Genomic DNA, 27,139 nt, shown 5'->3' on the forward strand with positions numbered 1-27,139 from the left:
CCATGCCAGTGTGCGCTGGACCCCACCTGCGGCCTCTCGGTGATGGCGCCAGCTCCCAGGAAGTCTCTGTACCCACAACGCTCAGCCACCGCTCCTCCAGGACAGTCTCCTCTGCCGTGAAATCTCACTCCTGTATGGGTTCCCTCCCGTACTGTGGATCCTGTGAGGGTGGGGTCGCGCCCTTTTCACCTGCATGACCCCAGTGTGCACTGGGCGATGGCTGAGCAAATGAGGACACATTTATGAAATCTCTGGGCCCTCTATAAGTGGCTCTTGAATTTTGTTGCTGCCCAGGGCACGGAGATCCGGTCGGGCCCTCGACAGCCTGCTGCTCTGGTGAATTTGGTGAGCTACCCTCGGCTGCAGCTGGTTGTCACCGTGGACGAGCAGGGCCTGATCAAAGCGTGGAAGGCGGGGAACGGGTGGGAGTGGGCCTCCTTCTGCCTGCCTACGTGCTCGTCTGCGCTGGAGGCCCCTTCCTGCTGGTGAGTGACCGGCTCTCAGGAGCCTCTGCAGGTACCAGCCGTCTCCCAGCCACCGGGACAAAAGCTGAGTGCAGGGCCACCGAGGATCGGAGCCCTGTGAACCCTCTGCCCTGGGTGGGCCATCGGTGTTGCAGCCTAAGAGTAAGGGCGGGCTGGAAGGGGACCATCCTGGCTCTGCTGCTGCACAGCTCCCGCCACCTGGTGGGAGCTGATGAAAATCCTGTCTGGAGAAGGATGACGTCAGCCACGCCTCCCGTTCTCTCTGTTTCCGCACACACTGAAAGCTGACTAGGCACATGGGGAGGTAAGACCGGCCGAATCAGAACCGGCAGGATAAATAGGAGAGGACGTCAGGAGAGCCACGGGGCTCCGGAGAGCACGCTCATCACACACAGGCGTGGGGACACCTGCGGTGGCTGTGTTCTGTGAGAAATTTTAGCAGAGAGCTTAAAGCTATACAAAGTGATGTGTCAGAAAAGAACCAAGTAGAAATCCTAGAGTAGAAAAACTGAATAACAACGGTTCAGAACTCAGTGGGTGGACTCACCAGTGGGCTGGAGAGCTGAGTGACACAAAGGTCAGGGAGGCCGGGAGCCCAGGGTCCGCTGGCAGTGCTCCGCTTCTCGGAGAAGGTGGCAAAGGCGCGCCATGTGATAATGCAGGGTGCTCTCCGTCTGTGTTCTGTGCAGTTTTCCCCGTGTTCTCTCCATCAGTTAAAAAGCTATGGCTACAGAGGAGAATTGGTGGACTGGGAGACAGATGACCTGGAATGACGAGGGGGTGTCAGGAGTGGTGGCTCAGAGATCTGCTGAGAGACGTGGCCCACGCCTCCAGACGTTAATGGCACAGAAATCACCTGTGGATCTGGTTTAAATGCAGATTCTGATCCACTGGGTCCCCCGGGGTACCTGAGATGCCAACTTTTTAACAAGCTTCTTGGGAATATTGATGCTGCCAGTCCATGGAGCACACTGAGAAGAAGGTCATAAAGGATCCCTGAAAACCGCCAGTGTGTGTTTATTTGATATCCTGGGAGTAGGTGAGGGAGTGAGAGGGGCAGAAGCCACATCTGAAAAGGGAATGGCAGATACGTTTCCTAAATAGAGCAAGGACATTAATCCCTGGAAGCAATGAGGCCTACAAACCCCAAGCAGAGCCAATAAAAATAAGCCTGAAATATGGACCCATCAGAGTGAACTGAGATGCTGGATACTAGGAAACATCTATTCAGCAGCAGCCACAGGAAAGAAAACCGCCTCAGAGTCCAGCTTCGTAACAGCAGCACTGGACACTGGAAGACGCCAGGACGACATCTTGAGAGAAATAACAAGAGTCTATAACAGAAAAAATATCCTTCAAGAATGAAGGTGAAATAAAGACATTTCAGGTAAACCCAGAATGAAGAAAAATCACACAGATTTGATTTACCTAAGAAATGAAAAATATATGAACCATAGATTATAAGATTAACACACATGGAAAATTATGAGAGAATACTGTATCTTATTAAAACAAAGCATTGATATCAAGTTATATGAAGCATAAAAATGTAGTTTAAAAATAGATATAGATACAAATAATCAATTCATAGAAAAAAGTACAAATGACCAATAATATGTAAGGGCGGGAAACCAAACTAATAATCAAGAAAGCGACACTAGAATGAGATTTTTCACCTACCAGGTGAGCAAACATTTTTCAGGACTGGTACTATGACAAGTTGGCTGAGGAGAAACAGATATTTTTATACATGGTCAATAAGAATGTAGATTAAAGCTTTTATAAAAAGCTTGGGTTTTTTTCCTGTTAAAGTTTTAAATAAGATACTCTTTGACCTCATAATTCCAGTTCCAAGACTCTCTCAGGGGGAAAGACTGGCATTTGTGCAGGAGTGTTCATTGCAGCACCATTGTTCATAGTAACAAAGTTTGTAACCAACCTAAATGTCTGTCAGAACAAGAGGAAGCAGACAGTCGTGGAAGAACGTCCTCCTACACGGAAAGGTTTCCGAGGCGTGTTTTGGGTTGAGCTCAGAAAAGGTAGTTGCAGATTCTGCGCCAACACCCTGAGGAGGGCGAGGGGCTCTGAGAACGTGCACGATGTTGGAATACGCTCACTCCTGATACTGAACCTGAAGTGAGTTCGCTCACCTGCTGCGCAGCAAGCCAATCTCTGACACCAGGTGTAGTGGAAGAAAGTAGGACTTTATTATTGCACAGCACTGAGCAAGGAGAAAGGGCAGCTAATGCTGAAATCCCAAACTCCCCAAAAGCTAAAAGGAAGGGTTTTTATCTGGGGTTTTAGGTAGGGGAGGGGCAACATATGGCCTTGCTGGTTGGGGCTTTCCCACCAGGCTGTAGCTCCTTGGTGGAAGGAGGAGATAACGAATCCAGGTGGTTGTCCTTGGCCAGCTGTCTCCATGGAGGATAGTGGATCCTGGAGCCAGGAAGCCAGGGAGTAAGAAGGAATGAGTGCTTTGGTTTTAATGCCATATGTGCTGGGTTTAATATATGGAAACCAATATCAGGGCCGGTATCACTCTGACTGCAGAGGAGCTGACCCTGTGCCAGGTGTGGACCCAGGCAGACGCTGCTCTCCACGCCCCCTCTGCAGGCCACCTGTGCCCAAGGGGTGCTCCATGCGCTGGCCGTGCCCCAGCTGCAGCTGCGCTCCAGAGCGAGCTTGTTCTCTGCTAGCCCCGCGGGCCTCCTCTGCTCTCCTGACTGCCAGTGGGTGCTCATGTGGACCCAGAATTCAGACCTGGGCCCAAAGGTCAGTAGCAGCTGTGACCCCTTCCCCAGGGCCTGGTTTCTGCGCATAAGGGGGTGGCTCTGTGCCCCAGCCTTGTGGGATGCAGTGGGAGGGTGGCTTCTCGTGCAGGACCAAGCCCGAAGCCCACGAGGAGGGGGATGTCGAGTCGTCGAGGCTGTTCACAGCAGTGACAGCCTTCTCAGGGCCACTGGCTAAGTCAGCAGTGGTGCTGGTCCCTGTCCCCAGATCCTCTCCCCAGCACCTCTGCTCTTTCCAGGCTGCATGGGCTGGAAGGGGTCAGTTACGTGGCTGGAGAGGGCAGGGTTCAGTTTTGAGGGGGTTTGGGGCCTTAGGAACATCCTGGTGGCAACACTCATGAGACATTTGGTGGCCTGAAGACAGAGCTTCAAAGACAGCGAGGACGAGAGTCTGCAGGTCAGGCACGGAGGAGAGGCTGACAGCATGGGGACAGCATCCGTTACCTGGAGAAGGTACAACAGAAGCAGCGTGCTGCCGTGTGCCTGCATGTCGCTGGCCTCTGCGAGTGGGTGCCTCTGCCGGTGCCCCAGTGCTGCATGAGCCAGGGAGACCACCAGGGATTTGTGGGCTCAGAGATGTCCAGTCCAAGTGCCAGGGCCTGAACTGGAAAACTAGACCAGACAGCTGGGGAGGGCCTTGAGAAGTGCTGGGGCCTGGCGGACGGGGAAGGACAGAGGGAGAGGAAGAGCAGTGGCAGAGCTAACCGTGATTCAGTGATTCCTTTTTTTAAAAGAAAGCAACCCCCTCCCCCAAATACACATTCTCTCTCTCTTGGCACTTTTGAATAATTGATGGGTTAAATAGAAAATCTAAGTAGAAATTATGAACTCTCAAAAGAGGAATAGGAGATAATTTTCTTAATTGGAGAAAGGGAATCTAAAAGACTCAGCAGACGTGCTTAATGATGAGTCGTCAGAAAAACATTTCCACTGACACTGCGAACAAGGTAAGGGCGACATCTGTCACCACCGTAATCAAGTAACGCCCTGGCAGTGCTGATAAATTAATGCAGTTTACAAATAAAATTGAATTCTAAAAAGGTGAGAAAGAAAGAGGTGTACTTACCATAATTTCTAAACAGTACCCTCTCCTTTAGAAACCTAAGAAAATCATTAGAATTAGTAAGTGAAATTCTGCACGATTGGTGTACAGGTTATCTACATATTGAAAACAACGTACCCACAATTAGAAAATATGATAGGAAAAGCATCCCCTTCATAGTAACACCAGAAACTATGATATCTTGGAATAATCTTTTTTAAAAAAAACCTTTGTGGAGAAAAAACACAAAGCTTTTTTAAAGGAATAAAGAATAAGGAGATATTCCACGTTCATGGATGGAAGAATTACTGTTTTAAAGAGGCCATAAACTGAAAGGAAAACCAATAAAATTGCTACAGTTTTAAAAATAGAAGGTAAAAAGTGATTATAAGATGCACACGGAGCTATAAAAGCACAGGGGTAGCGAAGACAGTCTTGTGGAGACGAGCGTGGAGGACGGGCGAGACCTGCCTGCGAGTTATGAAGATGAAACTGAAGCTCAGTCACCGAGACAAAGTGCTGTCAGTGCACGAACAGACACGCAGCACGGAGGATGGAGAAACAGACCCGCGTGTCTCTGGAAATTTGATAAACGATATAGGTGACATTTCAAGGCAGAGTGGAAAGATAATGCTTCAGAGTAAATGATCTTGGAAGGACTAGCTATCCAAACAGAATAAAATCAGGTTCTGTCCTCATACCATGCACAAAAATACATTTCTCATGTGTGAAGCTTCTAAACAAAAAAAGTTTAAATTATAGGAAGAAAGTTTTAAAAGGGGAGGCCTTTAAAGCAGGATTAAATAATACAAAAGCAAAACCCATAACAAAGTAGTCTATATGAAAATATAAATCTTTTGTACAAGTGACCCCATAACCAAAGACTTGCCATTGACAGCAACCCCAAAGATGAGCTAACAAGAAATGCAATTTACAGAAGAAGAAACCAAACTAAACCCTAAAATATAGGATAAAATGCTCAAAATCATTAGTAATTACAGCAAAATGATAATGACATGTCACTTTAGACTATTAGGCTGGCCAAAAAAGGGGGGAAATAATAGAAAGCTCAACAATGCCAATGTTTGTGGGCATTTTGGGGAAACAAGACCCTAACGATGGCAGCTGCCTCCACCCCGTTCACAGTCTGAAGGTCTTTGGCCAAACCAGGGTGTGTTCCCGAAGTGTGAACCCCTCTAGTGCAGGTTTGGGGTAACCATTTCTCAGCTCCCCACATGCCCCCGCCTCATGTCCTGGTCTGGTCCACACCGAGGCTGCCATCTCTGTTACCCCTGCATGGCAGGAGGCCTGGTTTAGATCCAGAGCTCCTTTACTCTGAGAGTAGTTCTTGGAGGCCTTGCTCAGTGTGGGATCGACTCCCAGGCCCCTCCAACTGACATCATCTAGCTCCCAGGGGAGTGACACAAAGCCCGATTATGGCCCGCAGGGTGTGCCTCAATCAGCTTGAAAAGTGGGCGCAGCCTGGTGCAGATGGGGTGCCAGCCACGAGAGAGAAGAAAGTGGTGGAGGGAATTTGAGAAGGTGTCAAGTTTGGTGTCCCAACCCCTCATGTCCTCCCAACTCTCCTGCTACATTACGAGGTGTCCTGTCCCCTAGCCTCCTTCCATTGAGAATGAAGCCATCCTCACGCTCGACAAGGCTCTCAGAGTCCCTGGGTTGGTGACCACATCCTCCTCGGAAGCCTCTGGCAAGAGTGGTAGTGAAACGAGACAGAGCCCCCGCCGGCCCCCCTTGGGCGGTCTGGGCTGTTAACGTGCGTGGGAGGTGACCCAAGCCTTCACCGCCAGGGTGGCTGCCCACAGTTGTGGTAGTTTTCCTTGCTCACTGAAAGTCACTGCTGGAGACAGAAGTTTAGAGACACCCCGGCTACCTGCCCTGGGTCCAGACACACCCATCTCCTCCCGTTAGGTGCGAGGAGTCCTGGTCCCTGAGGTGTGTCGGTTATAACCTCAGTCAGCAGGGTCACTCCTTTCTCTGCCTGTTGGGCCACTGACAAGGAACAAAGAGTCGCCGGTGGTAGTCACAGCTCCCCCTGCTGTGAGCCTGACAGAACTGTCTCCACTCCTACCTCCAGGAACAGGACCTGTCATCCAGAGCCCACGGCTGCACGACTGGGACACAAAAACTACCCAAGTGGGCCGCTGGGCGTAATATTACAAGGGGCCGCTCCCACACCTGTCGGTCATCAGACTTGTGTGTTCTAGCTAGAGTGGCACCATCAGTCCTGGGTCCTTGGTTCAGAGTGTACACCACGTCCTGGGTCGGAAGATGGTAGGCAAAGCTCACTCAGTATTGTCCCCTCAGCCGGCACCTTAGCTGAGCCGGCCGTAGGCCATCCCACCACTGCATCAGGCCGGTGACTTCTGGATGATGGGGACTGACAAGATCAATGCGCTCCGTCCTCGTGAGCTCACTGTCACACCTCCTTTGGTGTAAAATGGTTCTCTGTTCTGAGGCAGTATTGTGGGCGATGTCACGGGTGAGGCATTCTGTAGATCTTTGGGTGCTGGTGCTAACAGAACCGAGGGCAGGGGTCACAAGGATGAAATACTGCCCGTGATCCATGGTGCCAAGCCAACAGCTCTGCATCAGTCTGCTGCCAACTGGACAGCCCTTCAGTGAGGGCAGCAACTGTGCCAGTCTTCATGGGGGAGCCCTTGTCATTGGGCCCATACAGAGCCGTGATCCCTGACACTCTGTTCATGAGCCTTCGCACAAGGACCGGGTTGGTGAGAAGAGTGCCTGGCAGCCCAAGGACGTCATGCTGCCCCCAGTTACTGAGAGCCTCCTGTGGTGCATGGTCTCTGGTGGGCTCTCAGGTGAGATACGAGGACCTGCGTGCTGTCTGCCCACCCATGCCTCTTCCTCATACCTCCCGGTCTGGTCCTTCCGGGCCTGACCAGCCAAGCCATTTGCCACCACCAAGGCAGTGTACAGCTGTACCTCCAAGGAGTTCTTCTCCCGTTGGATGGATAACTAACTGGGCCACTCTCAGGTGGGCCATTTGAAAGCCTTCCTTTCATACTGTCTTTCAGTGACATCCCCAGACAGTGCTGTAATGAGGCGGCAGTGTGCAGCAGGCCATTTCCAGCGAACGCCCACATAATGAGGCAACCTAGCTGTGATTCGCACCCGAGTCCTTTCCTCCTGTGCTGGTTACTTGTAGGAAGCTCCCCGCCCATGAGGCATGGGTGCTGGGTGAGGGAGACGCAGCAGAGGTAGGTGATGTGGGGTCTGGGTCGCCTGTTCCCGTCATTTACTTGGTCCTTAGGTCCCACTTAAGCCCAGTCCCAAGTGGACCACTACACAACAGATCACTGCTGTGCGCACCAGATCTCATGATTCACTGGATCAGAGCGCGTCCAGCCCAGGATGGGAAACAGATCAGTCGCCACTTTGTGTTCTGTGGTGGGGAGACTTCTCGCCACCGGGGCACAGGAGCTGCTCTTGAGACGACTGGTTCTCTTCTGCAGAGACACAGATTTACTCCAGACACACTCTTCTGCTGTGGGTCTGCTCCACTGGAGCTTTCCAGATTCCAAACAGCATCCTTACCTATCAGAGATATCTGTAGCACCATGCGACCTGCCGGGTTATACAACCGAGGAGGAGGGCAGCCTGTGCCGCAGCCGGGATCTGTTACTCTGGGACCCGGAGAATTTGGCAGCCTCTGGGGTTACCCAGTAAATGAACCAGAGGATTCCTAAGTTTGGTACTTGTTTCCTCCAAATAAAAATCCCACAGAGGCCCCCAAGGGCTCTTTTGTTGTTTCTGTTCTAGTGGTGAGATCTCCGAGGCACAGCAGCTTGTCCTCCGCCTGAGAAGGAACCTCAGCCTCCCCAGTGCTGGTTCCCCTGGCAAATGGCCATGGGTTCCTCTGAGAAGGCGCTGGAGGAATGTCGACTGCGTATATTGGTGGTAGAGTTACAGGAACTTGAGGGGAACTGACCTTCCTTTCAGTCAACGTGCTCTGGGCTGTAAATTTGGAGCTGGAAGCTGCCTATGGGGTCTTAATTTTCCATTGAGGTGGAAGACATCTAGTCCACTGGTTCTGTTTACGCAAGTAAACCAGCACCCTCAGTGCCTCTCCATTTCTATCACCCCCAGGGAACTGTGTCAACCACCAGCAGGTCAAACCACCTTACTGCCACTCCAACGCTGCTAGACCTTAGTTTGCTGGGATGGCTTCAGGTTTACCCAAGAGATGTTCCTGAATCAAACATGAGTGCCTCGTGCCAATAAACGATCTCCTCTCCAGTCTTAACTTCTACTTTCCTTCATTTAACACCAAGATCTCCTTTACACACACTCCCCAGGTCCTATTATTAGGCAGGTCCTCTAATTCTTTTGCTATGTAAGCATTTCTTCCCAAAGCAGGGTTGTATTTCTCTGTCCAGGCTCTGCTGATACCTGACTCTTGCTATCAGCCTAGAGGCCATGAGGAGTAAGGGGCAGGTCCTGAGAAGAACATCATCACTCAAGGCATCCACGTCAGGTGACGCTGAGTCCCCCTGGTAATGTGGAAGGGGCTGTTTTTGCCATCAGGAAGGGCTCAGGGAAATCTGGGGGCGGGGTGGGTGTCAAGATTCTCAGAGTGTCCACTCAAATATCCCAATCCCAAATCTCGGGGTGTTCCTCTTTCTGTGTCTGGGCGATTTTTACATAAGGACCTGCCGAGGCTGTGCACTTAGGCTCCTTTGTGGCTCTGCCACCTTCATAATCAGATCCTGGGCCAGATTTTCAGCAGTCAGCCCTGCGGGGCAGGAGAGAAGGTTCTCGGCTTTCAGAGGATACCTTAAGTTGGAGGATGGCTGTCATTTACACTTCGTAAAATGACATGGTGTTGTATGTATTTCATCCAAGTACTAGAGGGGAAATTAATTTCAGAGAGGTCACTGACCAAGAGGGAGAAGGAAGCAGGAGTTACAGCTAATTGAAGAAGGTACACAAGGTTTCCTTCCCAGCGTGGACATCACACCTGCAGCTACAGAACACGCTTTCCCTGCAAGTACACAGAGCACATTTACAAACAATGACATATACTGGAAAATAAGTCAAGTCTCCATAAACTTTAAAGAATTAAATTACGTTCAAAGTATGTTAATGCAAAGTATGTTCTCTCACCACAATGAAATTATTTTAGAAATAAATGACAAAAATATAATCATAAATCCCCATGTTTTAGAATTAAAAAGTATACTACAAAATAACCACATCAAAGAATACATTGAAAAAGAAATTTGATAATTTTTGAACCAAATGATGAAGAAATATTATGAATCAAAATCTGCAGAATGCAGCTAAACCAGTGTTAGATGATACTTCATAGCCTTGAGTGCCTATACTTGGGGGAAAAAGGCTGAAAATTATTGAGCTTCCATCTATTTCAAAATGTTGGAAAAAAGAACAGGAAAATAAACTTAAAATTGAAATGAAATAATAAAAATAAGTTCATAAAATAGAAAAAAAGTGAGGAACAAAAAAGATTAAAATTTGGCTCTTGACAATACTAATAAAATTGACAACTCCCTAGCAAGACGAAAGAACATAAAAAAAGAGAGAGAGGAGCCAGCCCAGTGGCTTAGTGGTTAGGTTCACATGCTCTGCTTTGGCGGCCTCCAGTTCACTGGTTCGGATCCTGGGCACAGACCTATACACTGCTCATTGAGCCATGCTGAGGTGGCATCCCACATAGAAGAAATAGAAAGACTTAACAAGTACAATATACAACTATGTACTGGGGCTTTGGGGAGGGAAAAAAAAAAAGGAGGAAGATTGGCAACAGATGTTAGCTCAGGGCCAATCTTCCTCACCAAAAAAAGCATACCTTAAAAATAAAAAAAGAGAGAGCACAAAAGTCAACAGTGGGAATGTGAAAGAGGACATTACTAAGAAGAATAGCAGAGGATATTATAAATAATTATATACCAATAAATTCTTAATTTGGATGACATGGATAAATTCCTAGAAAAGGATTACCTACCAGAAGGAATAGGAAAACTGAATAGTCCTGTAGTCATTAAAAATAGAATTGAATTAATAAAAAAAAAAAAGAATTGAACAGAGTTGAGAGTTACCCCAAAAACTGACAGAGAAGATAGATAGATGGCAAATAAGCCCGTGAAAAATGTTCACGACCATGTCACTGGGGAATGCAAATTAAAATTGCAGCTACTAGTATAGGTAACATTTTCAAGGAAAAAGCCAAAAATAGTGAGTGCTGGTGAGGATGTGGAACCACAGGAACTCTCATATGTTGCTGGTGGGAATGCAAAATGGTGCGTTCACTTTGGAAAATAGTCTGACAGTTTCTTATAAAGTTAAATATGTACTTACCATATGAACCAGCAAGCCCATTTCCACATATTTACCCAAGAGTAAAAAAAATATGTCTACTGTAAGAAAGTCTAACTCCATTTTTTGGATGTTTTCTGACAGCTCCTAAGCCTAACGCCTCTCTCTTCCCCTTCTGCCCCACGTCTGGGCAAGCAGACAAGCCCTCAGCCCAGGTGGGCCCTCCCCAGCTGATGATGGGAGGGTCAAACCACACAACCCCCCACCCCAGCCCCACCACCAGAAAAAACCTAAGCCAGTCTCCTTTCCTTGATCTTTCAAGCCCTTTTTGGGGCCTGCTTGGCAGCCACCCTGCTCTCCAGAAAGCCTCATTATGTGAGTAATAAGTCTTGGTGTGTGGGTGGCAGTCTTGATGTCCAAAGGAACACAGGATGGTCACCATATCTGTGTGAAGGCTTGTGCATGAATGTTCACAGAAACCAGGAATGGCCAAATGTTCATGAACTGGTGAGGGGAAAAGTAAATTGTGGTTCATCTACACAGTGGAATATTATTCAGCAATAAAAAGGAACAAAATCCTGATACACACAAAAGTATGGATGAATCACAAAAGTCTTAGGCTGTGAAAGAAGCCGGTCACAAAGGCTACAGACTGTGTGATTCCACTTATAGCACATTTTGAAAATGCAAAACTATAACAATAGAAACCAAACCAGTGGTGTCCTGGGTCTGGGGGTAAGGAGAGGGGACTGAACACAAATGGGATGAGGGAATTTTGGGGTTGATGGAAATAGTCTGTATCTTTTTTTTTAAAGATTTTATTTTTTTCCTTTTTCTCCCCAAAGCCCCCCAGTACATAGTTGTATATTCTTAGTTGTGGGTCCCTCTAGTTGTGGCATGTGGGACGCCACCTCAGCGTGGCTTGACAAGCGGTGCCATGTCCACACCCAGGATTCAAACCAACGAAATACTGGGCCGCATGCAGCGGAGCGCACGAACTTAACCACTCGGCCACGGGGCCAGCCCCAAAATAGTCTATGTCTTCTGGTGGTATACAACTGTATACATTTGTCAAAACCCACTGAACTGCACACTTATGAGTGAATTTTACTGCACATAAATTATACTTCAGTAAACCTAACTTTAAAGTTGTCTCCAAAAGAAAACTCCAGGCTTCATTACTGAGTTCTACTAAATATTTAGTGAAGAAGTAATTCCAAATCTTATAGAATTTCCAGAGAATAGAAGTGTACACTCCCCTAAATTTTATAAAGCTAGCATAAATTGATACTAAAACCTGACAAAGACATTAAAAGAAAAGAAAATTATAGGTCAGTGTCAATTATGAACATAGGTGCAAAATCACAAATGTCAGTAAAACAAATCCAGTAATATATTTTTAAAATAGACAATATATCATAGTCAAGATAGGTTAATCCTGGGAATATAAGGTATTGATTTAATATTAGAAAATCTATCAATGTAATACATCATACAAAAAGATTAAAGGATAAAAATCATATGAGCACCTCAAAAGATGCAGAAAAATTATTGACTAGAATTTAATATCCATTTATGTTGACTAAAAAATCTTAGCAAATAAGGAATAAAGGGTAACTATTATACTGAGAAACATGTCTATATAAGAGCTACCGCAAAGCATGCTTACTGGTGCAACGTCGAAATCCTTCTTTTTGATAATCAGGAACAAAACAACCCACTATGACTTCTGCTGTTTAGCGTTCTTACTGGAGAACCGAGCCTGAGCAATAAGGTAAGTAGAAATAAATCAAGTGCGTAGCGATTGGAAGAGTGAAGCAACAGTCCATCCTTTTCAGAAATAAGATGATAATGCATGTAGAGAAACCAAATAATCTTCAGATAAACCGTTAGCCCTGATAAGATTTCAGCAACTTTACTGGATACAAAATGAACAAATTAAAATCTACTTTGTGTTTCTACGTATCAGCAATTTATAAAATGAAATAAGATATTAATTACAAGGGATTTTAAAAGTTCCAAGTACCTAGGAATAAATGTAACAAAATGTGTGCACAACCTTTCAGGTAAAATTATAAATCTTTAATTAGATCTATTAAAGAAAACCTAAGTAAATAGAGAATACTGTGTTCCTGGATCAGAAGACTCAGTGGTAAAGATACGTCAACACACATACATACATATATATTCATTCAATGAAATCTCTACAAAATCTCAACACATTTTTTTACAGAACTTGAAAATATGATTCTAAAATTTATATAGAAATGCATGAATAGCTAAGGCATAGACAAAAAATGAAATTAAGGTGTGATATCAACACTTACTATAAATAAAATTAAGAGTGTACTATTGGTGATGGGATAAGAAAGAGAGAGATTGAGGTAAAAGGTTTCTATCAAGAAACAGACCAATGGATATGTGGACATGATATTACAGGGAAGTGGCACTGAAGAACAATGGGAGGAAAGGACAATTTTCTTTTAAAATAAATAGTGCTGGGATAACTGGGTATCCATATGGGAAAACAAATGGGAATCCTTCCCTCATCCCATATGCAGGTATCAATTCCATGACATGTGCAAAGTAAACTAAAACATTTAGAAGAGTGAGCATACCGAATAATAGTTTTTTACTGTCTGCTATGTTAGGATTGCTTAAATCAATCATTAAAGAACTGCCCATTAAGGAACAGATTTATAATTTAACCACATTAAAATTTAAAAGTTCTGTACATTAAAAGCACCATTTAAAAACTGAAAAGATAAAGTAAAGAGTGTCAGAAAGCATCTGCAACAGATATAAACAACAAAGGATTAAAATGTAGAATATATTTGTATATTTTTTCTAAATTTAAAAATATATTTAAAAGTCTTTTCAATCAGAAAAGGCAGGCAGAGAAGAGAAATTAGGTGGTGCTTCATAAATAAAAATGGCCAAATACATACATGAAAATTTATTTAAAATCATTACTATTCAAGGAAGTGCATATTAAACCATGGTGAGATTCCATGCGACACCCTCAGATTGGCAAAAAGTTTTAAAAGCTTGAGAGTTACAAGTGTTGTTGAGGATATGTCACACCTGGAACTCATTCAGCACTGGGGGTCATGCACATTAGTCTGTCCCTTTGGAAAATAGTTTGATATTAAATGCTAATGTTGGAGATATTCATGTCACCACTTATAGGAATGCGTATCTTTGAAAAGCTCTTGCACATGTGAACCATGACCTATGAACAAGATTGTTCATAAAAGCATCGTGATAGTTGAGAAACAACCCAAGTGTTCATAGATAGGAGAATGGATAAATATGCTGTGGTAGAGTCATACAAAAGAATAATAAACAAGCTAGAGCTACTGCAACAATGACAAATCTTACAGAAGGCTGAACAAAAGTAAGACATAAAAGAATAAATCTAGAATGATTCCATTTATATACAAAGCAGTATAGCAGCCTTTACACACTGAACTGCTATTGTGTAGAACTACATCAATTAATAGAAAGAGATTGTCACAGTAGATCAAAAAACAAGACCCAACTAGATATCATCTACAGGAAACCACTTTAAATATAAAGACATATAGATTAAAAGTAAAGAGATGAAGAAAGATATCCATGCTAACAGTAATCAAAAGAAAGCTGGAGTAGTTATATTAATTTTAGAGCCAACTTCACAGCAAAACAAATGGTCAGTGATAAAGAGAGGCATTACATAATGATAACGGGACCAACTGTCCAAGAAGAGATAACAGTTCTTACTGTGCATGTGCCTAACAACAGAGCATCAAAATGTGAGGCAAAAACTGATGGTCCTACAAGGAGAAATAGATAAATTAACTATCATGCTTGGCAATCTCAACATCCTTGTGTTGGAAATGGACAGATACAGCAGGCAAAAAATCAGTTAGGACATAGTTAAACGCAACAGCAGCATCAGTCAACGGATGCAATTGACATTTATAGACAACCTCATCCAACAGGAGCAGGATGCAACTTCTTCTCATGCTCAGGGCTCCTCAGTAAGACGAACAGCTGATTTATCATCAGAAGCCATGGAGGCCAGAAGGCAGTGGGAAGACAAATACAAAGTACTGAGAGAAAAGACCCTACCAGCTAAGTCTTCTATATCCAGCAAACCATCCTTCAAAAATGAAGGAAAAAATATAAATTTTGAGTGAAACAAAAACTGAAAGAATTATTTGGTAACAGACCTGCCTTACAAGAAATACTAAAGGGGCAACATCAGCAAAAATGTCAGAGTAGCTAGTTCCAAGGCCCCATCACTGTACAGAAACGCTAAAAAAAATGAGCAAAAATTCTGAGAATCAAGAGAGCCAGAATTGTTGAAAACAGAGTTTTAGAAAAACCAAGAGAATGCTGAATAAGAAGTCAACTTTAAAATGGTAGGAAAGCATTGCAGCATTTTCACTTGTTCTTGACCTACTCCCCTGCTCAGCTTGGCAGCAGTCTTGAAGAAGGCAGCCTGCATTCCCAGTGTGGGACCCTGGTCCCTGGTTCTGGAGGGAGCAGAGACCTTATTTGCAAATAATTGTGTTTGTCTGCTTTGACCTGTCTCAGGGGCTACCTGATGGACTGACAGAAGGTGCCTGTCTGTTTCACCTAATTTGGAATTCTTTCAGGCCAGAAAACTGCCTTACACAGAGGGCATTCCTCAAAAACATTCTAAGGCAGATGAACAACCTACTGCAACCTAGGGCAAAAGATTACAATTGAGGCAAATAACAAACATGCTAAAAGCCTAGGAAGAAAAGCTACAGAGTTTCTTTGGGAAATTGGGGCATTCAAAAGTGCCTGTGTGTACTGGGTAACTTAGAAAGACACGCATATAACCTGGGGATGACACATGCTCAGAAAAGACCTGAGAAGATCCTGAGCTTTCATCTCTGGCCGATCTCTAGACTCAGCACAAACAGGAAGCGAAGGCAAAGGCAGAGTTGTAAGTGGCCTGGCTAAGCCATGAAGGAGTGCCCAAACAGATTAATCTGCAAAGCCTGGGAGAGGTTTCGTTTTCCTTAGCTGTTAGTGACCTTTTAGATTCTTAGGAGCTTTCAAAGCCCTATGAACATCTCATTCCCCAGTTTTTCTTTTTACACTATTTGGCTAGTTTGTCGTTGCCCCAACTGTTAGCTATAAATTTAAACAATTGCTTGTAATTGTTCTTGTCAAACACCCTCAAGGCAAAGGCTTTTCACACTGAGTGAGCTCCAAGATCAGATAAAGTTAGCCCTCTAAACAGGGTCTTCCAGGGAACCACCAGCCAGATCAAATAAAGGCAATTCTCTGGGAAGGTAGCTTTGAAAAATTTCCAGCCCTGTTCTGCCCCTTCTAGTGGCTGCCAGGCTGCTGCTTTTCACTGTGATTTGGGGCTGTTAGTTTTTGAGGCTACCATGGAGCTGGAAAGTGGGGGATGGGACATGTGTAAGTTAAAACACAACAAGGCATTCTGTGCTTACTGATACAGTCGTTTTCCTTGAATAGACACTCCCAAGCTTTCTGCAAGCCTTTGTTAATTTCCAGAGATCTGCAAAAAGGTGATTCTGACAATTTTTTCCAGTTGTCTCAGTTTTGCTATGGAGGACAGAGTTTTCTGATGTTCTTACTCTACCATTTTCATTGATATCACTTCTTCTCCTGTGTCCTTTCACTATGTTCCCAAGATTAATCATTTCCTTGCTTTCTGGCACTCTAAGATGTTCCAGCTCATCTAGTACTGCCCCCCCAGTCCTGGAATCAGCCACTTCCCCAGGGAGGCCGAGTCCTTGTTATTGGAAGTATGTGTGTGTACACGCACAGTAAATACATAGATAAGTAAGGATGTCCCAAGGTAATATTGGCCCCTACATGATTCACAGCAGGCTAAGACTGTTAGTTGAAAGTCTGCCAACACCAAACTCAAATTTTTACACAGCCAATTGCTTTAAATGTAGCCCAAATTAGTATACTTTTAGCCATTCAGAGAGTGCCTGCTTTGCCATACCCCATGAAATTGCACCCAAATCTGTTGGCCATGGATAAGTCCTGGGCTATAAACAGCCCCAAGCTGCTGCTGCTCCTCAGAGCTCTCCGATCTGAGCCCTGGGATACACTGAACCGCATTCCCCTCAAAATCCCTATGTTCCGGCCCTAACCCCCGCTACTTCAGAATTTGACTTTATTTGGAGATTGGGCCTTTAAAGAGGTAATTAAGGTAAAATGAGGTTATTAGGGTGGGCTCCAATCCAGTGTGACTGGTGTCCTTATAAGAAGAGATTAAGATATAGACACACACAAGAGCATGACCTCTGAGGACACCAGGAGGACGCGGCCGTCTACACACCAAGGAAAGAGGCCTCAGGAGAAACCAGCCCTGCCCACACCTGGATCTAAGACTTCCGGCCTCCAGAACTGAGAGAACAGATTTCTCTTGTGTAAGCCACCTAGCTCACGGAACTTCGTTAAGGCAGCCCTTACAAACCAATACACTCTCCATCTGGCTGCTGAGCAACATCGCCGAGACCCTCAGCCCCCTCTGACTCCCCTCCTCCAGGAGCTCCTCTGCCCTGTCCCTGTCTGGGTGGTAGCCCCCTGCCTCTGCCACTGGAAGATCTCCTGCTGTGAGGGACTTCCCTTCTCATGCAAACCATCAAAGTGCCACCCAAAGAAAGCTCGCTGTACGACTCTCTCGTAGTCACGTCTTCCTTGGTCACCCTCGAAATCCTCATCACAGGATCTCTCTACCTAGAGCTCCACATCACCTCTTTTGGATACACACACACACACACATTTCTGCAGCACGTGACAGATCTAGCTAAGTAGGTCATCATTCTGAGATCCAAGAGTAATGAGTATTAAGGCTGTTTCTTAGCCCAGAAGCTCCAGCTGTTGCCTTTTCCCAGAAAGAACCACCATAGCAACTGCGTGTATTGAATACCTACAATGTGTTAGTTGTGCTAACAGACTTACATGTGTTATCACAGGAAGACATCACAACAGTCTTCTGAGTTAAGAACTATTATTCCCATCGTACAGTTGAAAAACCCAAGCACCTTAAGGTACACACAAAGGTATATAAATGTTAGCTAACCCGCCTGGGATCAAACAGCAATATCTGGCAGAATCTACGTCTGTCTCCCTGCAGAACCTAAACAATAAAGACGTGCGGCTTAATCCCAAGGGCTTTCAAGAGGCAGGCTGCACTTGCTCTGCAGTCACCCAGCAAGTATGTCATGAGAGGCTGCTAAGATGTATCACACTTGAATAACATGAGATTGGTAGATCAATTATGGCTCAACAGGAACATGTATCTGAGCCCCTAAAGTCACTGTGATACACATTCTGATCGCTGAATCCTTGCTCTGTCTGGCAAACACTTCAAAGTAGAACTATGGAGTTTCAGTATCAAGAACTTAATGCTGGAAGAGGCCCTGGAGATGATCTAGTCCAGTTCTCACATTAGAGCCTTGCAACAGCCAAGGTTCGACCTGCCTAGAGACCTGGGATGTCAGTCGAAGAGCTGGGACTAGAACCTGAGCGCCACTGCACAGCAATAAAATAACCAAAACAAAATCAACTGCAATACTAGCTAGTAGCAGTTTGGGGGTGTCTGCAATACTCCCTGTATATATAATCTTATTTAATCCTTAAAGCAATCTTTTAATATAGGCGTTATTATCTCCATCTTTGATAAGAGAAAAGAGTTGCTAAGTCCAGGATCACAAAGGTAAGAACATGGCAAAACCTAGATTTGAATCAAGCTCTCTTACAGACTTGATTCTATGCTTTTCATCTTACTTTTTTTATTACTTTTATTACTTATTTTCATCTTACTTTTTGCCTTAACTTTTATTCGTGCTATTAAAACTATAGAAAAATATTTGAAAATGATATCAATGAGAAAAGAACAAGATTAAGGCAAATATCTGTATTCCATGATCAGTATCAGGATGATCTCTACAATAGCTGGGCTTTATTCTTGTCTCAGGGAAAGTCCAGATGGAGACACTGTATGGGCTGCGTATCACCACTTCACATCGGAAAGAAATCAGACCACCTGGGGAAAGAACGTCTTATTCTCTTTTGTAGGAGACATCTGTTGATCTCTCATAGACGTTCCATTTCTATCTTTAATTGTAGTCTTTTTCTTTTTTTGACCTGTTCCAGTGGTTTCTTACGCTACTTTCTTGGGTCACACGGCAATAACAGGAGGAGACTCAGATGTGCTCTGTACTGAACCATTTCCATGAACTCCTCTCTCACAGTGGCAGTGGTCACCAGAAGGGCTGTCGAGGAAAATAGCCAGTTGTCTTACGAAGCTTTCCCAAAAACCTCTTCAGGGCTGCTTTTTCTTTATCGATCTCCCTGAGCCGGATGTTTAAGGCCTTCTGGAGTTTCTGAACGTGGAGCCTGGTCCTCTTCTCCTCTCCGACATTGTTTACAAGGGCCTTGCGCAGGTATATGGGGTCTCCTGTTTTGAAGCTGTTCTTCTTCATCGTGTAGCTCATGCCACCCATGTTCAAACTTTGGCAAAGGAGGTTCGAGATGGGAGAGTGAGGCTGCCTGGAACACCTCAGGAAAATGCTTCTCTCATTTTTGGAATATCAGAACCCCAGCACCATGGGAACAGAGACTCACGGAATCTTGGAGCTGAGCAGCACCAGAGATCCTCCTAGCGCCCAGACCCTTACATTTACTGATCAGAAGATGGTCTTCAGTTTACGCATTGTCTTAGTTTAGAAATGGAGATGAGTGTCCAGTGAGGATGCCTGCCGCCCTTTTGTGCTTACACTCAGGCTGAATGGTTAGTGCCTGCAGGGACTCATAATCAGGACCAGAAGGTTTATGGATAGAGAAAATTAGAAAGAATATTCAATAATTCTTCATTCTCTTATGTATTTGCCTGAAATTGCTAAATAATTGAGATTTTGTCATTTAGGTATTAAGTTGGACCTAAAGATAAGAACTTTCTTATGAAGTATCTTTTTTTTTTTTGCTGGGAAAGGTTCACCCTGAGCTAACATCTGTTGCCAATCTTCCTCTCCCTCTCCTTTTTTTCCCTCCCCAAAGCCCCAGTACATCATTTTATATTCTAGTTGTAAGTCCTGGTTCTTCTGTGTGAGCCGCCACCACAGCATGGCTACTGACAGAAGAGTGGTGTGGTTCTGTACCTGGGAACTGAACCAGGGTTGCTGAAGTGGAGTGTGCTGAACTTCAACCACTAGGCTATCAGGGCTGGTCCTCTACTTTTCACATACGAAAGGACAGGAAACAGGAAAATATACATGTACCTATTCATGTGAGCAAAAAAAGAAACACAGGAAATAGAAACTAAAGACTAATGAGATGACAGAGATGGGAAGGGGCAAGAAAGGACAGGGAAATGGGAACAGGGCAGGAGGAACAGGATGAGGGACACTTCTGTGAGTACACCTTTTAATTTTTCCTACATTTACAAATATGTTAATTTTTTATGTGATCAAAACTAATTAAAATCAAAAAGGATTAGGGGGTGGTATCCCACGCTTCTTTATGTTATTCTAGGATTGAGCAAGAAGTAAATATATTGTGGATAATGAGAGCCAGGTTCTCTGTTGGAGAAAAAAACTACAAATTAAGAAAGGAGGAAAGTTATAATGTACTCTGTGGTGCTGGACTGGAATTTGGAGAAATCAGTATGAAATCACGGTTCTATGAATCAGTGTCAATTCATAGTTCTATGAATCAGTATGAAACTGTGGTTCTATGGCTTAGTAAGAATTCTTGTGAAGAACAGACCATTAGAAATTCCGGTCTCCAAAGATGCCTTAGAGTCATGGGGCCCTGTGACTCTCCCCAATATGGTTGGACTCCCATTTATTCCTGGCCTCAAAATTCTTTCTGGAAGGGCAGATGATAGGTTTTATGTCCTCCTCTTTGGATTTGAGCTATGACTTTCACCTAAGCCTTGATAACGTTATTTCATTCCTTTTGAACTCATTATGAGCAAACATATGTATAATTCTTCCAGTCCTCTTTAATCAGGAGAGAAAAACCTGAGCAATGTGGAATGTTCCTAATAGGAAGGCACAGTTTTCTTCTCACAGGGAAATTTTACCAGTTTTCAACTATGAAGTATGGCCTTTGGAAACCATCAAAAGATTTAGCAAAGCTTGTTCATATTATCACTAACTACTAATGAGTGCAATTAATGATGCCCCAATCAGACCACACTCTGAGGGAGTCTGACTCTGGTCCACACATTTGGGAGTGAGGTCCAAAGGGACCTTTTTAAACAGGACCTACCAGAAGAGATATCAGATTAACAAGAAGTGTGGAAATGAATTTTTGGATGGAGAAGATTTGGGCAAGACAAGATAATGCCTTCAAATAACTTCAAGGCTGTCATGGGGACAGGACTGTGTACTCCGACACAAGAACCAGTATCAGCAGGTAGATCAGCAGATTGTAGCTCAGGGTAATGAGAATTTTCCCAATTCCTAGAGGTGTCCACTAATACAGAACATATTTGTCACTAGAGATGTCTGAGAAGGACCATCATGGGGTGTTGCGGGAAGCAAGAACTCACATTGCACTCTGGAATGTATCACCCCTGAGCTCTCTCCTGGATCTGCGATGAGGATGAGTGATCAGCACCTCAGCATTTACCGTGGCCCCGTGGCAGGAAGGGTTACCGTTGCTGTTTTTATTGTGATGAAAGCGAAGCTCAGAGCGTTGAAGAACTCTGTCCAAGCTGAGCTCAGAGGTGCTGCCGGTGCAGTTGAAGTCCTGCTCCCCCAGCACCTAAGCCGGCCTGGCTCCCTGCCGCCACGACCTCACCTCTCCTAAAGCGTGCAGGTTCTCAGCATCCCACAGTGTCACTGATGCACCTCTGCGGGTGTGCAGCAGAACCAGCCTGTTCCAGGCGTGCTCCTCCTCTCGTGCCCTGCCCTGCTCCGCCACACTCTGGGACACTGGGATCTGAGCGCGGGCACCACGGGCCCCTCAGCCTCAGGCCAGCCCACGTGGTGTGGGCCCAGGTTAAAGCTGCACACGACTGGGTTGGTCTTGCGACACTGCCAGGGCCTCAGGGGCTTTGTGCTGGGCCGTCAGCTGGTCTGCGCGCTGCTGAACCTCAGGCCAGGGCCCTTGTCCAGCAGAGTTCAGGGAGAGAGCTGGGTAGGAGAGGAAAACTCCCCTCACTAGGCGTGTGTATGTTGTGAGATCTGGGACCGAAGGTGACCATGGAACCATTAACCTAATTAGGGCTTCACAGAAGGTTGAGGATGGCTTTGGGCTTCCACAGAGCGCATACCTGGGGATTCCTCTCAACCTCTTCCAGTTCTTAACAGGCAGATAGTCCAGCTGACGTAAAGGTTACACACTGAACAAGGACGTTGATTTTTAAATAATGTTTTGAATACTGTAACAGATAAGAAGAGTCTAAGAGCTTACATGCTTATGCGAAGCCCACTGCCTCTGTCCGGAGCCCGCAGAACCAGGTGGACACTTCACCAATGGGAGAAAGGTGGTCACTCAGGGGGACGAGGGAGGTGGGACCTCGAGGAATATCATCCAAGGCAGCGTCCCGCAATACAGCACATGCCGTGTGCAGGCGGCCATATGGGAACAGAAATGTGAGAGGAGCAGCGAATCCCGCATCAGAGATGGAGAGAAGGACAGGACAAGGTCGAGGGAACGAGGCAGGGCGAGGGGACTGGGACTGAGGTCGAGATGGCACGCGGGCTGGGAAGCCCCTTAAGCAGGTCCCTCATGTGTGAGTTTGGGGTGGACAGAGCAGCCTGAGGGCGCCCAGGAGCCCAGCCTGGACAGTCTCCTCCTCAGATCATCACCAATGGAAAACAGATGGTGTCACCTCTTTCAGAAATATCCCTCACAGGCTCACAGAGATGTGAGTTATGCCCAGAGGCTGGCTCCTCCCAGCTTTGCAGGATATTTGACAAACAGCGGGTCCAATGAGTGACTCCATGGCCTGGAGGGGTCAGGGCTGCTCTCCCACAAGCCACTGAAATCTAACATTCGCTGTTTTTCATCTGCATCCTGCTTTCCCGTGGTCAGTGTCTCCTGACCAGAAATATGTTCTCTTCCCCTCAGCCCCAAAAGGAACAGGGGCCATGGAGAGAATTGCATCTCAGGGTCCACCCACTCACTCTCAGATGCCGACTTCAGACATCCCCAGCCTCTGACTCTCCACTTTCCTTCCCAGACTGATACCCCTGCCCCTCGATGCCCCTGCCTCCTGCCATCCTTAATACCGCAGCCCGAGAGCTCTCTCGACACGGTTACCCTGCCCATGAGTCCTGTTCCTCGCCACAGCAGTCAGGGGCCTTCCCAAACTCTCTCAACTGCCCCTCCTGCAGATTTATCCTCAGGCATGGTCTCCATCCCCACGAGGCGCAGTAAGGCTGCTCCCAGGACGAGCTGCTTTTCTAGGCACACTGTGACATCCTGCCCCAGGGCTTTGCACACCCTCCTTCTTTGGACTGTAAATGCCGCATGTTATCCTTGCAAAGATCTGTCCAGCTTCCTCAGGTCTTAGCACATCCTTCCTTAGGTTCCTAAAGCAAATACCGGTGCCTCTGCTATAGGACTGAGTTTATGCTGTAATTGTAAACCTCACTAGATTTGAAACTTCCGGAGGTGCAGGTTTTATTCACCTCTGTATCCCTACGACATAGCACAGGCCCTGGAGTATGTACTCAGTAAGTGTTTGATGAATGACTAAATGAATGAATGAACAAACAGGTATACATGAGGGCATGTACACAGCCAGGAGCACACATAACTACATGGATTCATAGGCACTCCTGGGCACACACACACAAGCTGCCCACAGACAAACCTGCCCCAACAAGAACCCTGAAAGCCCTCATGCACAGGGGGCTTCCTCATGCACACACGCGTGAACCAGACAGGCACAGACACACGGTGCACACACAGCCTCTACGGCAGCGCTGTGCAGAATTTTCTGTAATATGGAAATATTCTCTATCTGTGTTGTCCAACACAGCAGCCAACAGACATGCATGACTACTAAGCAAGTGTGACGAAGGGGCTGAATTTTAAATTGTTTAATTTTAATTAAATTTAAATAGCCACACGTGGCTGATGGTTCCTGTATCGAACGACAGGCGTCTAGACTGACAGATGGAAACACACACGCACATCCTTAGGCACACACCAGGCCAACGCCAGGCGCTCGGACGCGGGCCCACAGTCTGCACGAAGTCACGACCTGACAGGTGCGCCGCGCTCTCCCTCCAGGCACCGTGGGACACCCACGGGCAGAGGAGCAGCGTCGATCGTCACGTGAAGGCAGACTCCTCCCTGAGGTGGAGGCTTGCCCCTCGAGGGCATGAGGACATGCATTCCCGCAGGCCTGTCTCGGGCTAGGAGACACGACAGCCACTGGAGAGCAGTGTGTGCTTCACAAGCCGTTTTGTGAGACTGACGGGGAGCTGGGCGCTAATTTTTTAACAACTTTGTGGCGACCATCTGTTACTTGTATCCAACTGGCATTTTCTTTAGTCCTCATGGGCTCCTCAAACCCAGTAATATTTCCCTGACGATCTGTACCCATTAAGCAGGACCTAAACTGCCTAGGTTTTACGGCAGCCAGCGGTGAGGGGGCTGGACCCGAGCATGCCCAGGCCACCGTGGCCTGTGCCTGGTCCTGCGTGTCTCCCGACCTTCTCCCAACCTTCCTGTGTCTGCTTGTGCTCTTCTGACCCCCCTGCCCAGCCCACATTCCACACCTGTCACTCAGATCTGCAAGGATGGAGGTCAGAGTCCAGCTTTTGGAGGATGGGGGAGCGGCTGAGTTCCTACAAAGCTCCAGGAGTCACCTTGAGGACTGGTACAAAGGGATGTCACAGGCGTGTGTGTGAGCCAGCTCGTCCCTGACTGGGGAGGGGTCTGTCTGCCCGCATGCTCCACTGGCCTTGACAGACGGGAAGCCCACAAGCACGGCGACTGAAGCTGAGGGCTGAATCACTCGGGAGGTGGGAGGGTGTGCGTGTGGCTGGAACACGGAAGCACGGGGATGGAATGCCAGGAAGTGAAGGGCCACAACCAAGCCCCGAGGGTCCCTGCGCACCAGGCTGAGGGGACCACCCTGTGTCCTTTAGGCCCCTGAGGGAAATGTTTTCACACAGAGGAAACAAACAGATTAGATGCACACTTTAAAAGCTAACAGGACCCATGTAGGTTTAAAAAAATAATTTTTAAAAATAAGATTTCGTTTGCTCCAGGCTGAGGGAAGGAGGTCAGCAGAGAAAGGGCCTGAAACTAGGCAGAAGGGAGTGGGCGGGGCGGCCCCTTCCCAGAGGTGCAGCTCCATCAGCAGCCTCCCGCTGGCTCTCGCAAGCCATGCCCACCGCAGCAGGACTCCCAGCTGAGGTCTGGTGAGACGAGGACCCCGCTCCACACGGACCACGGGGCGGCCGCCTCAGCTGAAGCGTCGCCCTGAAGAGCACACGAGAGTCGAGAGCAGGTGCTTCTCCAGCTGAGGCTCGTCCAGCCCTGTGAGCCTGAGAGAACTTCAGCCAAGAGCAGGGAGAAAAGAAGCAAGCATGCAAAACAGAGAAAAAAAGATTAAGATTCAAGAATAAGTGTGAGGCTTCTGCTTTCAGACAAGATAGGGTAGATTACAGCAGGCAAGCACTCTTGCTGCAACAACTTGAAAAAGATGGCTAAATAAAACAGAAATCATGCTTTTAACGGCATCCGAGAGCTGTGGAAGCATCGAGGACTCGATGACCTGACCTTCCAGAGAAGCAGGAGGACTCTGGGGTGAGCTGTCCATCACTGGTCACCTTCTTTCCTGGGTGTTTGCCAATTCTGGCTGTGAGCTGCAGACCAGGCAAAATCCCACTCTCAGTAAAGCCAGTGAACCCTTCGCATCAGGTGGTGAGACTTTTTCAGGGGGCCAGCGTGGTGTGTGGGGACCACTGCAGTCAGGGAGACAGATTGGACTCCACTCCGAGTACCACTGGGCAAGGGGGACAGCCAAGGAGCAGGGTGGGGGTCGGTGGGTGGAAACAGCTGAGAGGAACCATCAGGCTGGGCGCGGGGGGGGGGGGGGGGGGGGGGCAGCTCTGGCTGACTTGACCTCACCGGATTCTCGCTGAAGGCAGGCTAGATGCTCACACATCACCTGGGTGGCAGGGATGAGGAATCTGACCCGATGTAGAGGGTGGGGGTTGTGGCTAAACTGATTTAGCAGGCTTCTTGCAAAACTGGGGATGCACAGAGGAGTGTGGAAGTAAGCGTAGCCGGGACGCTCGGGCCTGAGCAGAGTCTGACACGGAGAGAACCTTCATCGGGGGTTGGGAGCACTGCATTCTTGCTCCCCTCAAGATGCCAGAAGAGCTTTCCTAGCCGGCCTGAGACTACAGACCCAGGTCAGCGTGCTCAGGCATTCCTCAGTGCCACTGCCCGCTGTACGCAGAGAGTCCTCCTCAAAACCACACGTCACAGAGGCAGGACGCGGCCCCCACGCTCTCTTGGATGTAAACCCCGCCCGTCTAAGGTTGGTCGGGACACCCCAGAAAGGGAGGCACTGCTCATAGCAGAGCCATGCAGGACCAATAGGGGCTAATCACGTGAACACCCAAAGAAAGAAAAAGAGGGGGGGACAGTTGGGGACAGATAAGAGACAAAAACGAAAGAAAAAAAAGGAAAAATTCCTCACACCTAGGGTTACAAGCCATCCTAAAAGGTTTTATTTATAAAAAGAACAATCAATGTTGTCTCTGGTTGGGTTCCCTGGAATTCAGTCTCTGACTCAGTGTCATGAGCATTGTTTTCTTTAAAAAAATTCAAAAGTGAAAAAAAGAGAGCATAATTGGGCTGAGGGAGAGATCGAGCCCACAACCCAAAACAGCGGGCCTAAAATGTCTCCACTGACTGTCCTCAGGCTGCTTCGTCCCTGCTCCTCTGAGCCACCGGACACGAAGCCTCCCCAGGAAGACCTGAGACCTGGTGGGGTGCTGTCTAGAGCTAACGTGGCCCTGGAGGGACCGCAGCTGACGCCGTCTTCCACCAGCACATCAGCGACCTGGACGGCACGTACTTGAGGTGGCAGATGCCAGCATCCACCAAAGTCCACCAGTGCAGCTCGAATCCATTTCTTCATTTTCATTCTGAGGGTGGGAGAACATGCAGGCGTGCGTGTGTGTGTGTGTTCAGGTTGTGGGAGTTTTGTGTTCGGGGTAGTGTGTCTGTGCCCACTTGGGGTTGCTATGCGTGAACTCAGTGATGTGAGGACTGTGCATCCATCAGGGAGGTTTGAAAGCAATGACGTGTGTCTGTGATGGGGTTGAAGTATGTGTGGGTTATGTCGTGTACTGTACTAGAGTTTGGGTAATGTAGGTGAACATTCAGATTGTTTGCGGGGGGTGTGTATGTGTACCCGAGGAGGGGGAGCTTGTATAAGATACATGTTGGATTCTGTGGGGACAGGGTGTGCGTGTGAATGTACAGCTTGTGCAGGCGTTATGCATGTCTGAGAA

The 27,139-nt window shown here is 46.9% G+C and overlaps 1 long non-coding RNA gene across 1 annotated transcript in view; it reads right to left on the bottom strand.

The window, feature by feature from the left end:
• Positions 1-3,117: 3,117 nt before the first annotated feature.
• LOC124240918 (uncharacterized) overlaps positions 3,118-27,139 on the bottom strand; it is a 31,296-nt gene continuing 7,274 nt past the window's right edge. The window contains exons 2-4 of the long non-coding RNA XR_006889051.1: positions 12,301-12,393; positions 9,238-9,339; positions 3,118-4,375 (exon numbers count right to left, since the gene is read on the bottom strand). This is a non-coding gene — a long non-coding RNA (uncharacterized LOC124240918). The remainder of the gene's footprint in view (positions 4,376-9,237; positions 9,340-12,300; positions 12,394-27,139) is intronic.

This window comes from Equus quagga, chromosome 6 (assembly GCF_021613505.1).
Source record: "Equus quagga isolate Etosha38 chromosome 6, UCLA_HA_Equagga_1.0, whole genome shotgun sequence".
Lineage (NCBI taxonomy): Eukaryota > Metazoa > Chordata > Mammalia > Perissodactyla > Equidae > Equus > Equus quagga.